Source organism: Pimephales promelas, chromosome 5, assembly GCF_988280905.1.
Source record: "Pimephales promelas chromosome 5, fPimPro1.hap1.1, whole genome shotgun sequence".
In the NCBI taxonomy this organism is placed as follows: domain Eukaryota; kingdom Metazoa; phylum Chordata; class Actinopteri; order Cypriniformes; family Leuciscidae; genus Pimephales; species Pimephales promelas.
Genome location: NC_142773.1, coordinates 42,295,317 through 42,310,261, shown reverse-complemented (window position 1 = coordinate 42,310,261; position 14,945 = coordinate 42,295,317). Strand labels below are relative to the sequence as shown.

The 14,945-nt window shown below is 38.7% G+C and overlaps 1 protein-coding gene across 3 annotated transcripts in view; it reads left to right on the top strand.

Moving 5' to 3' along the window:
* Positions 1–14,945, top strand: part of ncana (neurocan a) — an 85,548-nt gene that overhangs the window by 13,593 nt on the left and 57,010 nt on the right. The window lies entirely within an intron of this gene.

Here is a 14,945-nt window from a genome sequence, read left to right as displayed (position 1 = left end):
CAATGGCTGGGTTTGTCCATATTTGACCCAAAATTGGGTTAAAACAACCCAGCAATTTTTAGAGTGATATAGGATTGTGGGTAATTGATGTGGCTCTGCTGGAGGGTCTGGAGTTCAATAGAAAAGATTAAGGTTTGAAGATGTTTGAGATCAGACAGACCCTATGCACTCTAAACAATGCTGGGTTGTATTAACCCAACTTTGGGTCAAATATGGACAACCCCAAACGTTGGGTTAAAAATGTGTTAAAAAATGTAACCCTCCAAAGTCGATTGACGATCTATGACGATCAAAGGGCACACCGCTTTGAAGGGTTAACCCAATGGCTGGGTTTGTCCATATTTGACCCAAAATGGGGTTAAAACAACCCAGCAATTTTTAGAGTGATATGGGATTGTGGGTAATTGGTGTGACCCTGCTGGAGGGTCTCGAGTTCAATAGAAAAGATTAAGGTTTGAAGATGTTTGAGATCAGACCAACCCTATGCACTCTAAAAAATGCTGGGTTGTTTTAACCCAACTTTGGGTCAAATATGGACAAACCCAAACGTTGGGTTAAAAATGTGTTAAAAAATGTAACCCTCCATAGTCGATTGACGATCAAAGGGCACACCGCTTTGAAGGGTTAACCCAATGGTTGGGTTTGTCCATATTTGACCCAAAATTGGATTAAAACAACCCAGCAATTTTTAGAGTGATATGGGATTGTGGGTAATTGGTGTGGCCCTGCTGGAGGGTCTCGAGTTCAATAGAAAACATGAAGGTTTGAAGATGTTTGAGATCAGACAGACCCTATGCACTCTAAAAAATGCTGGGTTGTTCTAACCCAACTTTGGGTCAAATATGGACAAACCCAAACGTTGGGTTAAAAATGTGTTAAAAAATGTAACCCTCCAAAGTCGATTGACGCTCTATAGCGTCAAAGGGCACACCCCTTTGAAGGGTTAACCCAATGGTTGGATTTGTCCATATTTGACCCAAAATTGGGTTAAAACAACCCAGCAATTTTTAGAGTGAAATGGGATTGTGGGTAATTGGTGTGACCCTGCTGGAGGGTCTCAAGTTCAATAGAAAAGATTAAGGTTTGAAGATGTTTGAGATCAGACCGACCCTGTATGCACTCTAAAAAATGCTGGGTTGTTTTAACCCAACTTTGGGTCAAATATGGACAACCCCAAACGTTGGGTTAAAAATGTGTTAAAAAATGTAACCCTCCAAAGTCGATTGACGATCTATGACGATCAAAGGGCACACCGCTTTGAAGTGTTAACCCAATGGTTGGGTTTGTCCATACACTCTAAAAAATGCTGGGTTGTTTGAACCCAATTTTGGGTAAAATATGGACAAACCCAGCCATTGGGTTACATTTTTAAATTACATTTTTAACCCAATGGCTGGGTTTGTCCATATTTTACCCAAAATTGGGTTCAAACAACCCAGCATTTTTTAAAGTGTATTTGACCCAAAATTGGGTTAAAACAACCCAGCAATTTTTAGAGTGATATGGGATTGTGGGTAATTGGTGTGGACCTGCTGGAGGGTCTGGAGTTCAATAGAAAACATGAAGGTCTGAAGATGTTTGAGATCAGACCGACCCTGTATGCACTCTAAAAAATGCTGGGTTGTTTTAACCCAAAATTGGGTCAAATATGGACAACCCCAAATGTTGGGTTAAAATTGTAACCCAACTTCAACTGTACATTTTTTTTAATTACATGTTTAACCCAACATTTGGGTTTGTCCATATTTGACCCAACTTTGGGTTGAAGTAACCCAGCATTTGTTAGAGTGTGTGTATATGTGTGTGTGCATGCAGAGTATACAGTAAATGAGTATTGGGAATAGAAGGCGTCCCTAGGATCATTTGTCTTCTCTTTGGTTGAACACCTTTATTTTCTGTGCTCTGCTTACGGTGCGTATATGAGCATTGCTGTGGGAATAGCTCGATATATATCAGATACAAATCGTTTGAAAATGCACCTTCATTTATGAGCAGAAAGAGAAATATTCACTCATATCATATCAACGCTGTTCTTTCTTTTCAGTATTGCATGTTCAGATATTCATTCTGAGGGCCATTCCATGAGTGTTTGGTCAAATTGATCCAAAATGATGGCACTGACTGGAAACGGTTCTTGGGCGGTGAAAGAGTTAAATCATATATTAAATTGAAAAAAAAAAAGGAAAATCAAGATTAGTTTAACTAAAATGTATGGAGTGTTATGCATGAGAAGCCGAGTGTGTTTCAGCACCGGACAGCTCCTGAGCGTCAGCAACACACACTATCACTGAATACACTGCAAACTTGCTTTGCGACCGCTAAAAAAATTATGTTTCTATATACAGGTGAACTCGGAAAATTAGAATATGGTGCAAAAGTTCATTTATATCAGTAATTCAACTTAAAAGGTGAAAATAATATATTATATAGACTCAATACATGCAAAGTGAGATATTTCAAGCCTTTATTTGTTATAATTGTGATGATTATGGCTTACAGATATGAAAACACTAAATTCATAATTAGAATATTGTGAAAAGGTTTTCATATCTGTAATCCATCATCACCATTATGACAAATAAAGGCTTGAAATATCTCACTTTGCATGTAATGAGTCTATATAATATATTAGTTTCACCTTTTAAGTTGAATTACTGAAATAAATGAACTTTTGCACCATATTCTAATGTTTTGAGTGTCAACTGTAGTGTGTGTGTGTGTGTAATCTGGGACGTAGATCTGGCAGTGACTGTCATGTCATGTGACCTACAGAATCATTTCCGTCGCATTACTGTCATTCACAAATCCAAGAATGTGTTTGTGGGAATATATTAATTAGTTGTGTTTGTCTGTGTCCTGTTTATGTCTTTATATGAATTTGCATCCTCTCTCTCTCTGTCTCTCTGTTTAACTGTCTCTCGGCCCACAGGAGGGTCTCCCCCAGCCCCCTCTCACCTGTTAATGACACACACAGTCAAACAAAGGAAGCCGTTTCAGTTTCTTTGTGTGTATGGTCCGTTCTCTCATGAAGCGTGTGTTTGGCAGAATGTGTGTTTCCACCACAGTGACTGTGTGAATGTGTCATTCAGTGAAACGGTAGTCGTTTGGAAACTGCATGTTTTTATTGAACCATATCAGCCTGAATATATACGGATCATGAACGAAAGTGTTCAGATCAGATATGAAGCATCTGTAAGTCTCTCAACACAATAATCACACTTTTTACAATGGATCTATTAATAGTCTTGTCCTGCTCTTTTGTTATTCTTTATTCAAAATTAGACTTGCTCTGTCAATTTAATGCTTAAAAATTGCAATTAAAACAAATAAAATAATCCATAATGTTGTCAAATAACTCATAAATGTACAGATATTTTAAGATGCAGCAGATATAATCCTATTTTGTACATGATTTACATTTTTAATTTTTTAAAGCCTTTTTAATGTGTGTTTTATCACACAGACCGTAAAAAGCTGCATTAGAAGTGTGTGTTGTTATCCACGGAGGCGTATTGCATTCACTTGAAGAAAAAAAAAAATCCACTTCCTTTTTTTTGAATTAACGAGTTAATTTTTCATGAGAAAAAAAAAATTTGCTCTGTTTTTCTGAATTAATGAGTTAATTTTTCATGGAAATTTTTTTTGCTCTGTTTATCTGAAATAATCCAAATTAAAGCTCCTCCTATGGAGGCGATTCTTTTGTTCTCGGCTGTGCTTCAGTAATTGGCCATGGACCGGTTGTAGCCACTGGCGAGACTTTCATCTGTTTGTATCTGTTTTCTGTGATGAATTGGCTCCCGCTGAGTTGAGGATTTAAAACTGTGCTTAATCAATCTGAATTTTATTTTAGGCTATATTTATACTATGGATTCTTATAAGCAGACAAAAATGCATGCGTCACGTTACGTACAAAAAGAAGCATGTATTGCATTCGCATTCCTGAAGTGTTTTCATTCATTTTGTCTATTATTCACTCGTCCCACTTTATATTAAGTGGCTTTAAGTATTATGTACTTACATTGAAAAATAAGTACAATGTGCTCATGTTGTATTGTAAAACACTTTTGCTGCTATTGAGGTGTGATGTGGGTAAGGTTAGGGACAGGTGTGGTGATATGGGTAGGTTAAAGGGTAAGGGATGGGTCAGCTGTGTAATTACAGCTGTAATTACATAAATTAGTTACAGCTGTATTTACATGCTGGTATTTTCAAAATATAAGTACAATGTAAAGACATGTATGGACACAATAAGTTCATTGTATCAAATTATTTGTTTCAATGAAAGTAAATAGTACTTAAAGCCACTTAATATAAAGTGGGACAAAATTGGGTTAACACTTTAAATTACATTTTTTAACCTAATCTTTGGGTTTTTCCATGCATATTTGATCCAAAATTGGGTTAAAACAACCCAGCATTGTTGTTATTTTACTAATATGTGATTCATAAAACACGAACAAAATGAGTTTCTGTGTAAATCTCTCATTTAATTTCCCACATTTAATTTATGTAAGGATAGTTGTGCTTAACATTTAAAGACCTCAGAAACACCTGAGCATGTCATGTGACGTTCCTTTGGTTGAACTGAGAATGAACTGAGAATCGATTTTGTTTTGTTTCAAATTGAGATCGCGAATCGATTCTCCCACGAGTCTGAACAACTGAACAAAATAATTAATTTTACTAGTGTAATTTACTGGAGGAGGTTCAGACAAAATGTTAATTATATTAAAAAATAATTTTTAATATATTTGTTTTTAATTCGGCTGGAGTGAATGAATCAATGACTCGCTCAGAGATCCTTCACTTGGTTCATTACTGGATGAATCGGCGCTTTTGAACGAATCTCTTAACCCTCTGGGCTTGTTCGTTTCAGAGTCACACTCGGGGTGTTCGGGTCCAAATGGACCCAAAGGGCGGGATTCATATTTAAAAAAACAAAAATCATGATTTTTTTTTTTTTTACTCGTTTTTTATAATATTTTTTCTTTTCTTTTTTGGTGTTTTGAGAAAATTTCAAAAGTAAAAAATGTTTATAATTAGTATTAATGCAATAATTATGACAAAATTTCCCCCCATTGAACATAATAGAAAAAATATTTAAAAAAAAAAAAAAATTAATTTTTTTAAAAGCTGTATTTCATTTTAGAGTCACGCCTAGGCCTCATAAAAGCATTTTTTGAAATGAGATGGATGCCATCTGGTGGACAAACTGAGCATTTTAAAAATGCAAAACAAAAGTATAATCTGAATTTTTTGGTGTGTTTGTGTATAAAAGTGTGTTTGTGTGTGTCTGTTTTGCACTCTTGATGTTTTATAGATTCACCCCTTCACTGTTGTGTGCTTTTTTTCAAGATCGTGGCTGATTTGTAGATTGTACGCACAAAAAAACTCAGTATTTTCACATTTTTGCCAATTTCCCATTTATTTTCCATGTGGGTCCATTTGGACCCGAACACCCCAAGTGTGACGATTTTTTTTACAACCACTTAGACTACTCACATCCTGTCCCCAATTTTTCAATTTTTCGGGTCTTCAAATACCAAATATCAACAAAGTCACCAAATTTCGGACCATTCAGAGGAAGCTGTGATTTTTAAAAAATGTTTATTTAAATTCTTCGGGTCCATTTGGGCCGAACAACCCCAGAGGGTTAATCTCTCTATTAATGATTGAATGACGAACACACGTTTAACAGTCACGTTAGCCATACGTCAATTATGAGATAATATTATATGGCAGTCTTTCCTTATGGTATATCGATGTCAAAATTGTGGCCAGTGAAAATGCAGAGTGGCTCATGACTTTGTAAAACCACTCGCCGCAGTGAACGCCGAGCAAACAAGTGAATGTCAAGCCCTGGTAATGTGTGTGTGTGTGTGTCTTCCTCACAGGCGGTTTTGACTCCCACAGACTTTTTTGCATGTAAATGTCAGTGCGTCTCAGAACCGGATTAGATTTGAACTGGTTTGATTAGGAGAGACACTTGATTCTGGTGTGTGTGGGCATGCGAGATGAGAAACACACTCTCTCTCTCTCTCTGAGGGAGACAGATCTGCAAACAGAGGCAGTGTGTGATAAACAGATGGAAAGGGAAATGCATGTGTGTTAGCATATGTTAGTGTGTGGTCTAAAGCTCTCTGTGTATGAGGATGTAGTTTGACTGGAGAGTTTGAGGGCATTTTGACTCTGAAACCTCCTGAGGTGTGTGTTGTGTTAGAGGTTATTTGTTGTTGTAATGTCTCTTTCCCTCTTTGAGTCTGCAGAGGCATTCGAGTGGAGCCAAATGCTCATTATCTCTCATTATCTTCTCTCAGATGTGCTAATGAGCTCCATTAGAGTTACACAGAGGCTGAAAACATGAAAGCGAAACTCTTTGACCAGATCAGTGAATCTGTGCTCGTCACGGCTGCGCTCAGTGATCGCCGTTAGCCGTTACCCGGCGCAACGTGCAATTTTTGTGTTCACTATGTGTTTTTATATGCATATTTATATCTTTATGCATATTACTAAGGATGCAATAATCTAAAATTCATAAAAATAAATTAATACACCATAAAGAATTATTGTGTAAAATAATCCATTTTTATAGAGGCTTTTATAATAATATTTATATGCTATTATAGTAATTTTGTTTTCAGTTTTCTTTTGAATATTAGTTTGAGTGATTTTGTAATGTGCTTTAGTAATTTTTTACCACATATTTTATAAATAGTAAAAATTACAGCTAAATATGGTTTAACTAATTTTAGTGAATTTAAGTTAATTTAAAATTTTATTTCATTTTTTTGCCAGAGCAGCATTTCTAATTATCATTTTTGTTTTCTATTTATATTTTCTAATATTTAATTTTCTAATTGTTATATAATATCTAATATTTATGTTTTATGTTTAGCTTTATTTCAGGTAACGAAAAAGATTTTTAATTGCAGTTTTTGTTCAAAATTAAACACTGGATTGAACAATTTTTATTGGTACTTTTTAATGAATTGAAGTAAATATAAGAAGGATATTAAAGAGGTGAAGCACCAAACGGGTACAAAGTGTGCTTTAATGAATAAATAAAAATTGATTCGTAAATTAAAAACATCTAAATTAAAACTTTTTGCCTCTTCAAAATGCATTTCAGTTTATATAGTGCTTTTATTTGGTTTTAGATGTTATATTTCATGATTAACTACACTAGTGATTCTGGATAAATTGAAAAACACAATTTTACTTTGTTTCACACTCCCATGATTCTGAACAAACTAAACAAAATAAATGTAATTTACCAGAGGTTCTAACAAAATGTGAATTGCTATTTAACATTTTTAATTAATCTGAATGAATTGTTTAAAAAATCTGGTTGAATGAATGATTCAATGACTTATAAATCTTTCACTTGTTTCATCACTGGATGAATTAGCGTTTTTTTTTTGTGTGATTGTTGCAGGCAAAAATCCTTGATTATGCGGCTCGATTTCTTTAAAAATGCGATGGGATATTCATGCAATTTTATGCAAAAACTGCAGTTTGATGAAAAAGTGATAAACAAGTGATTCCCCAACACCCTGTTCTCACTCGGCTCCTTAATGTAAAGAGTCATTTCTTATGACGTTCACGTCGCGTAGTTACCTAACTTCATAACGTTCCCATGGCAACAGGTTACGACACTTCATAACGTTCCCATGGCGGCAGGTTACGACACTTCATAATGTTCCCATGGCAACAGGTTACGACACTTCATAACGTTCCCATGGCGGCAGGTTACGACACTTCATAATGTTCCCATGGCAACAGGTTACGACACGTCATAACGTTCTCATGGCAACAGGTTACATCACTTCATAACGTTCCCATGGCAACGGGTTACGACACTTTATAACGTTACGACACTTCATAACGTTCCCATGGCAACAGGTTACAACACTTCATAATGTTCCCATGGCAACAGGTTACAACACTTTATAACGTTCCCATGGCAACGGGTTACGACACTTTATAACGTTACGACACTTCATAACGTTCCCATGGCAACAGGTTACGACACTTCATAACGTTCCCATGGCGGCAGGTTACGACACTTCATAATGTTCCCATGGCAACAGGTTACGACACTTCATAACGTTCCCATGGCAACGGGTTACGACACTTCATAACGTTCCCATGGCGGCAGGTTACGACACTTCATAATGTTCCCATGGCAACAGGTTACGACACTTCATAACGTTACGACACTTCGTAACGTTCCCATGGCAACGGGATACGGCACTTCATAACGTTCCCACTTGTCGCCGCCTACTGGTGTAACGATGTAATTAATTGTTATTTGAAGCGTCAAGTTTCTTTCAAAAGGTGATTTACTCGATTTGACATCAGTGTTTATATCCGAACTATATATGTTTATCTCAGTATTCTGTGAAATTGTTTTAATTTGTAACACTGAAATAATGATACTGAATGAAAAAAAGCTGTGTGATTATCAGCTCAACACAGGCGAATCATTGTCATTTAGGAATAAGATCATGTGGGTGTTTGAATTGAGATCATGATCTTTTAGCGATTAATCGTGATCTCTATGATGATTTCATAACTCGAGTCGTCACATCTGTCCTCATTCCTTCAGACATCCGGCACTGAGTCTGGACTCACAGAAACAGACAGAAGCAGCGGCAACAGCCAATTACTGCAGCCGACACACACACACACACACACACCAGCCGCAGACGCCTGACCGCATCATTGTCAGCCACGTCTCTCTTTGATGAAGTCACGCGGGAGCGAGCCGCGGGCGCTGGGTTTGAGCTGTGGGTGTTTAGGATGTAGAAGCGGAGGACTGGGAAACAGAAGCTGATTTAATCACAAAATGCCAAGTGGAATTAAGAGCCACTGAATCCATCACAAATGTTGGAAATGCAAAGCCTTTGGGCTTTAAATTGACTTGACAAAGACGCTCAGGCTTTGGCTGAGGAGGGTTTAACTGGTCTGAGCATTGGATTGTGTTAAAGCAGTGTTTGATTCATGATGGTGAGGGACTTGAGAAACTGTCAGTCGTGTCCGACCTCAAACTCAAACTAACTAAAGGCCTTTTCATTTCCAGCTTTGAAGAAGATCTATTATGCCCTTATAGAATGCATTGATGTAGTTTCAGGCTCTTCTAGAACAGGTTTTCCTGCTTGAATGTTGATTATTCTCCTCATATTCTCCATTGTTGCGGCTCCTCTCTTCCCAGTCTGTCAGTAACGCTCTGTTCACTTCCTGTCTCTATCAAGCCCCTCCTCCTGAAAGCACTCTGTGCTCTGATTGGTCGGCTGGATCAGTGTGTTGTGATTAGTCGAGCGCTTTGAGTGTGTTTGGGAAATGTCCCGCCCCTTTTCATAACCGCCAGTACTAACTAACTCAACCAGGCCCCACCCCTTTATTCTGCAGATTCATTATTTAAATGAGGAATATAGAGAGCCTAAGCCCCTCCCCTTCACTGTGGGACCTTATATCGGAAAAATATTGTATGGTAGTCGATGGCGCGAGACAACAAATATTTTGATCTGGTTTGAATTGTGCTCTGAATTACACATATGCTGTTTGTCAATTTAAAAGATACATTTTAAAGTCAAGAAAGTTGCAGTTTGGTGTAAAACTGTTGAGGTACAAGACTGTGAAAATACGTAATTACAAAGACTACAAACCCCAAAGGCGACCATTTTCTATTAATGAATAAAGCTAACTCTACTGAAACTAACTCTACAGTAGCTAACTCTACTGAAGCTAACTCTACTGAAGCTAACTTTACCTGAAGCTAACTTTACTGAAGTTAACTTTACCTGAAGCTAACTCTACTGAAGGTAACTTTACCTGAAGCTAACTTTACTGAAGTTAACTTTACCTGAAGCTAACTCTACTGAAGCTAACTTTACTGAAGCTAACTCTACTGAAGCTAACTTTACTGAAGTTAACTCTACTGAAACTAACTCTACAGTAGCTAACTCTACTGAAGCTAACTCTACTGAAGCTAACTTTTTCCTGAAGCTAACTTTACTGAAGTTAACTTTACCTGAAGCTAACTCTACTGAAGCTAACTCTACTGAAGCTAACTTTACTGAAGCTAACTTTACCTGAAGCTAACTTTACTGAAGTTAACTTTACCTGAAGCTAACTCTACTGAAGCTAAATTTACCTAAAACTAACTTTAGTGAAGCTAACTTTACCTGAAGCTAACTTTACTGAAGCTAACTTTACGTGAAGCTAACTTTACTGAAGCAAACTTTACCTGAAGCTAACTCTACTAAAGCTAACTTTACTGAAGCTAACTCTATTGAAGCTAACTTTACTGAAGCTAACTTTACTGAAGCTATAACTTTACCTGAAGCTAACTCGACTGAAGCTAACTTTACCTGAAGCTAACTTTACCTGAAGTTAACTTTACTGAAGCTAACTTTACTGAAGCTAACTTTACCTGAAACTAACTCTACTGAAGCTAACTTTATTGAAAGCTAACTTTACGTGAAGCTAACTTTACTGAAGCTAACTTTACCTGAAGCTAACTCTACTAAAGCTAACTTTACTGAAGCTAACTCTATTGAAGCTAACTTTACTGAAGCTAACTTTACTGAAGCTATAACTTTACCTGAAGCTAACTCGACTGAAGCTAACTTTACTGAAGCTAACTTTACCTGAAGCTAACTTTACCTGAAGCTAACTTTACTAAAGCTAACTTTACCTGAATCTAACTCTACTGAAGGTAACTTTACCTGAAGCTAACTTTACTGAAGGTAACTTTACCTGAAGCTAACTCTACTGAAGCTAACTTTACCTGAAGCTAACTTTACCTGAAGTTAACTTTACTGAAGCTAACTTTACCTGAAGCTAACTCTACTGAAGCTAACTTTACCTGAAACTAACTTTACCTGAAGCTAACTTTACCTGAAGCTAACTCTACTGAAGCTAACTCTACTGAAGCTAACTCTATTGAAGCTAACTTTACCTGAAGCTAACTTTACTGAAGCTAACTTTACCTGAAGCTAACTTTACCTGAAGCTAACTTTACCTGAAGCTAACTCGACTGAAGCTAACTCTACTAAAGCTATCTCTACTGGAAGCGGAGGGGCGGGGCTTAGGCTCTCTGTTGTGACGTGTTCGTTCCCGGGAGAAACTCAAGACTACAATGGAGGCGTTTCAGGAGTTCAGAAACACTGACACTGATATAGAGAAGAGCTTTTTCATGATCAAACAGCAGCATTGTTTCATCAAACTATTTATGTGACTTTCATATCGCTTTCCACAGTTTTCTAGATCATGAAGGTTGCAATCTAAATGTTAAAACTAAAAGTCACAGTGAATTTTGTTTGTTATACTCTATTTAAAATGTCACATTATATTGATTTTCATTTCAAAGTTCCTTTTCGTTCTTCTTCATAAGATGCCGATGAAGACGGCTCAAAAAACAAAACAAAAAACTCTAATTGCATTTATAATCACATAAAGTGACTCAACTGACATTTCAAACTAAATATCACTGCAATATTTGTTAGTCTGACATATAACTTGCTTTGCAAGCTGTCAATCAGATGTGTTTATCTTTTTCTTTTCTTTTTTTTTTTTTTGCTCAGATGTTGCTTTTTCATAGCTCAGGTATCTCAAAATCCCAAAGTACAAAGTACAAAACTTTATTGAAGACAGTGATATGACATTTATAATAAATAAAAAATTAGGAGTCCTCTGTGCCCACATTTGTCCACAATTACAGGATTAAGGGCTATAAAGTGAATACGGTTTGAGGGTTAAATAACTTGCGCACTGCAGCTTTAAATGAAAAAGACTGGAAACCCAGTGCTAGTTCTTCTTTGCTGTATCGTCTTTGTAAACACAGGTTTATTTCCAGGCGGGCTGATAAGAAACCCGTGTGCTGGCTGTTTTAAACGCTCAGTAAACCACAGGCTTTGATACGTCCCATAAACACACAGCTTATCATAAATGCTGCAGTTCCAGTATCAGTATTGCTCAAGTCAGCTGAATTTATATAGCCCTTTCAACAGTATAGATTGTTTCAAAGCAGCTTTACGGCGATGATAGGAAAGTTCTGGTTTAGGCTTTACAGAATAAAGTTATTGGTTAAAGTGGCGCTCTTGAATCGTCCTCGGCTGTGTCTCTAGTTACCGCAGTAAATGGCACAGCTAACCGATGCGAGCTAAATCACCTCAGACAAAAACGCTGCTGAATCTTTCAGGAATTGAAATGCTAAACGCCTGGAGCTGCAGCGAGTCTGAGTTTACAGTCAGGAGAATAGCTGTTCACTCGCTCAGAAACTCATCTGACGTTTCAATGCTCAAGCTGAGCTGGTGCACGACCTTCCCATGCCTGTAAATAAGTCTTCAATCCCTCTTTTATTTGCGTCTTTCTCTCTATCTGGTTGTGTTTGGCTCTTAAATGCTGGGTGGATTCTGTAGGCATGAGCTGGCACATATTCTCTCTCTCTCTCTCGCCATGTTTCCCTGTGGAGGTGCTGTTGGCAGAGTGTGTGTGTGTGTGAGCTGTTGGCACAGTGTCGGGATGCTGGTACCAGCTGGGAGAGATCAGGGAGCGAGTCCTCGCCGCATGCGACCACTTCACACTGACACCAGATTCACACACTCGTGAACCTGCTGAGGCCTCCTCGTGCTCAGACGTTATAACTCCATGATGTTGAGTGAGCCAGACAGCTTTCCTTTGCTAATTCATTGGTTTGGATATTTTGGGTGGTTGCTAGGGTGTTGCTTAGCAGGTGTTCTGGGGGGCAACTAGGGTTGTTGATAAGTGACTACAAGAGGGTTCTGGGTGGTCATTAGGACATTGCTAGGTGGTTGTTATGGGGTTCTGGTTGGTCGCTAGGGTGTTTATTAGCAGTTACTTGGGGGTTCTTGGTGGTTGCTAGGGTGTTGCTTAGCAGGTGTTCTGGGTGGCAACTACGGTTGTTGATAAGTGACTACAAGAGGGTTCTGGGTGGTCATTAGGACATTGCTAGGTGGTTGTTATGGGGTTCTGGTTGGTCACTAGGGTGTTTATTAGCAGTTACTAGGGGGTTCTTGGTGGTTGCTAGGGTGTTGCTTAGCAGGTGTTCTGGGTGGCAACTAGGGTTGTTGATAAGTGGCTACAAGAGGGTTCTGGGTGGTCATTAGGACATTGCTAGGTGGTTCTTATGGGGTTCTGGTTGGTCGCTAGGGTGTTTATTAGCAGTTACTAGGGGGTTCTTGGTGGTTGCTAGGGTGTTGCTTAGCAGGTGTTCTGGGTGGCAACTAGGGTTGTTGATAGGTGGCTACAAGAGGGTTCTGGGTGGTCATTAGGACATTGCTAAGTGGTTGTTATGGGGTTCTGGTTGGTCGCTATGGTGTTTATTAGCAGTTACTAGGGGGTTCTTGGTGGTTGCTAGGGTGTTGCTTAGCAGGTGTTCTGGGGGGCAACTAGGGTTGTTGATAAGTGGCTACAAGAGGGTTCTTGGTGGTCATTAGGACATTGCTAGGTGGTTGTTATGGGGTTCTGGTTGGTCGCAATAGGGTGTTTATTAGCAGTTACTAGGGGCTTCTTGGTGGTTGCTAGGGTGTTGCTTAGCAGGTGTTCTGGGTGGCAACTAGGGTTGTTGATAAGTGGCTTCAAGAGGGTTCTGGGTGGTCATTGGGACATTGCTAGGTGGTTGTTATGGGGTTCTTGTTGGTCGCTAGGGTGTTTATTAGCAGTTACTGGAGGGTTCTTGGTGGTTGCTAGGGTGTTGCTTAGCAGGTGTTCTGGGTGGCAACTAGGGTTGTTGATAAGTGGCTACAAGAGGGTTCTGGGTGGTCATTAGAACATTGCTAGGTGGTTGTTATGGGGTTCTGGTTGGTCACTAGGGTGTTTATTAGCAGTTACTAGGGGGTTCTTGGTTGGTCACTAGGGTGTTGATTAGCAGTTACTAGGGGTTCTCGGTGGTCGCTAGGGTGTTGAGGGTTAGGGTTAGGGTTAGGATTTTTAAATGTTTTCTGGGGAGTTGCTTAGTTACTGTGGAATCTCTCGGGTTGGAAGTTACTATGTTACTATGATCTCTAGGGTTGTTGATAAGCAGTTACTAGGGGGGGTCTGTGTGGTCAAAAGTTAATAAGGGTTCTGGATGGTTACTAGTGATTCGTTATGGGATATATAGGGGGCTCTGGTTGGTTGCTAGGGTACGAGGGTCTTCTTGGGATATTAGAGTATTGCTAAGTGGTCATTGAGGGTTCTAAGCGTTGATCAGCAGTTACCTCTGGGTGGTTACTAGTGCATTGCTAGAGGATTGTTAGGGGTTCTGTGTGATCTCTAGGGTGTTGCTAAGCAGTTACTAAGGGTTCTGGGTCGTTAGGGCATTTGCTGGGTGGTTGACGAGATGTTATAGTTGGTTGCTAAGGAGATAATAGGAACTTGACAGTGTTAGGTGGTTATTTGGGTGTTTTGAGTGGTCGTTAGGGTGTTGCTAAGCATTTACTGTGGTGTTCTTTGTAGCTACTAGGCTGTAGCTGGTTTATGCTGCTGTGTGGGAGACGAGTATTAATGTGTGTATCCGTGTTTCATTACACTTAAAAGAGACGGACTACAGAGCAATTTTACAGAAGCCAGACATTTCCTGTCTGAGCAGGATTAGAGACGGCGTGAAGGATACTAAAAGACAGACCACCCACAGAGAGAGAGAGAGGGAGAGAGGAGAAGTTCAGTAAAACAATGAAAGGATAAGGCTGCTGATTACTATTCTGAGAGTGTTTTGTTGGTGTCTGATGGGTGGCTAGTGCTGGGTTACAAAAAAAAAAAACGTTCCTTACCAGCACTCAGCTACTGCATTAATATTCATATTCTCATCTCCTTCATAAAGGACACACAGTCTGTCTAATAAACCTCTGTTTGTCATTTCCCATCCGCATGCTGTGTGTGTGTGTGATGACTTCACTGACTGTAGTGTTTGTCTTGTATATTTTTCAAATATTAGTGCA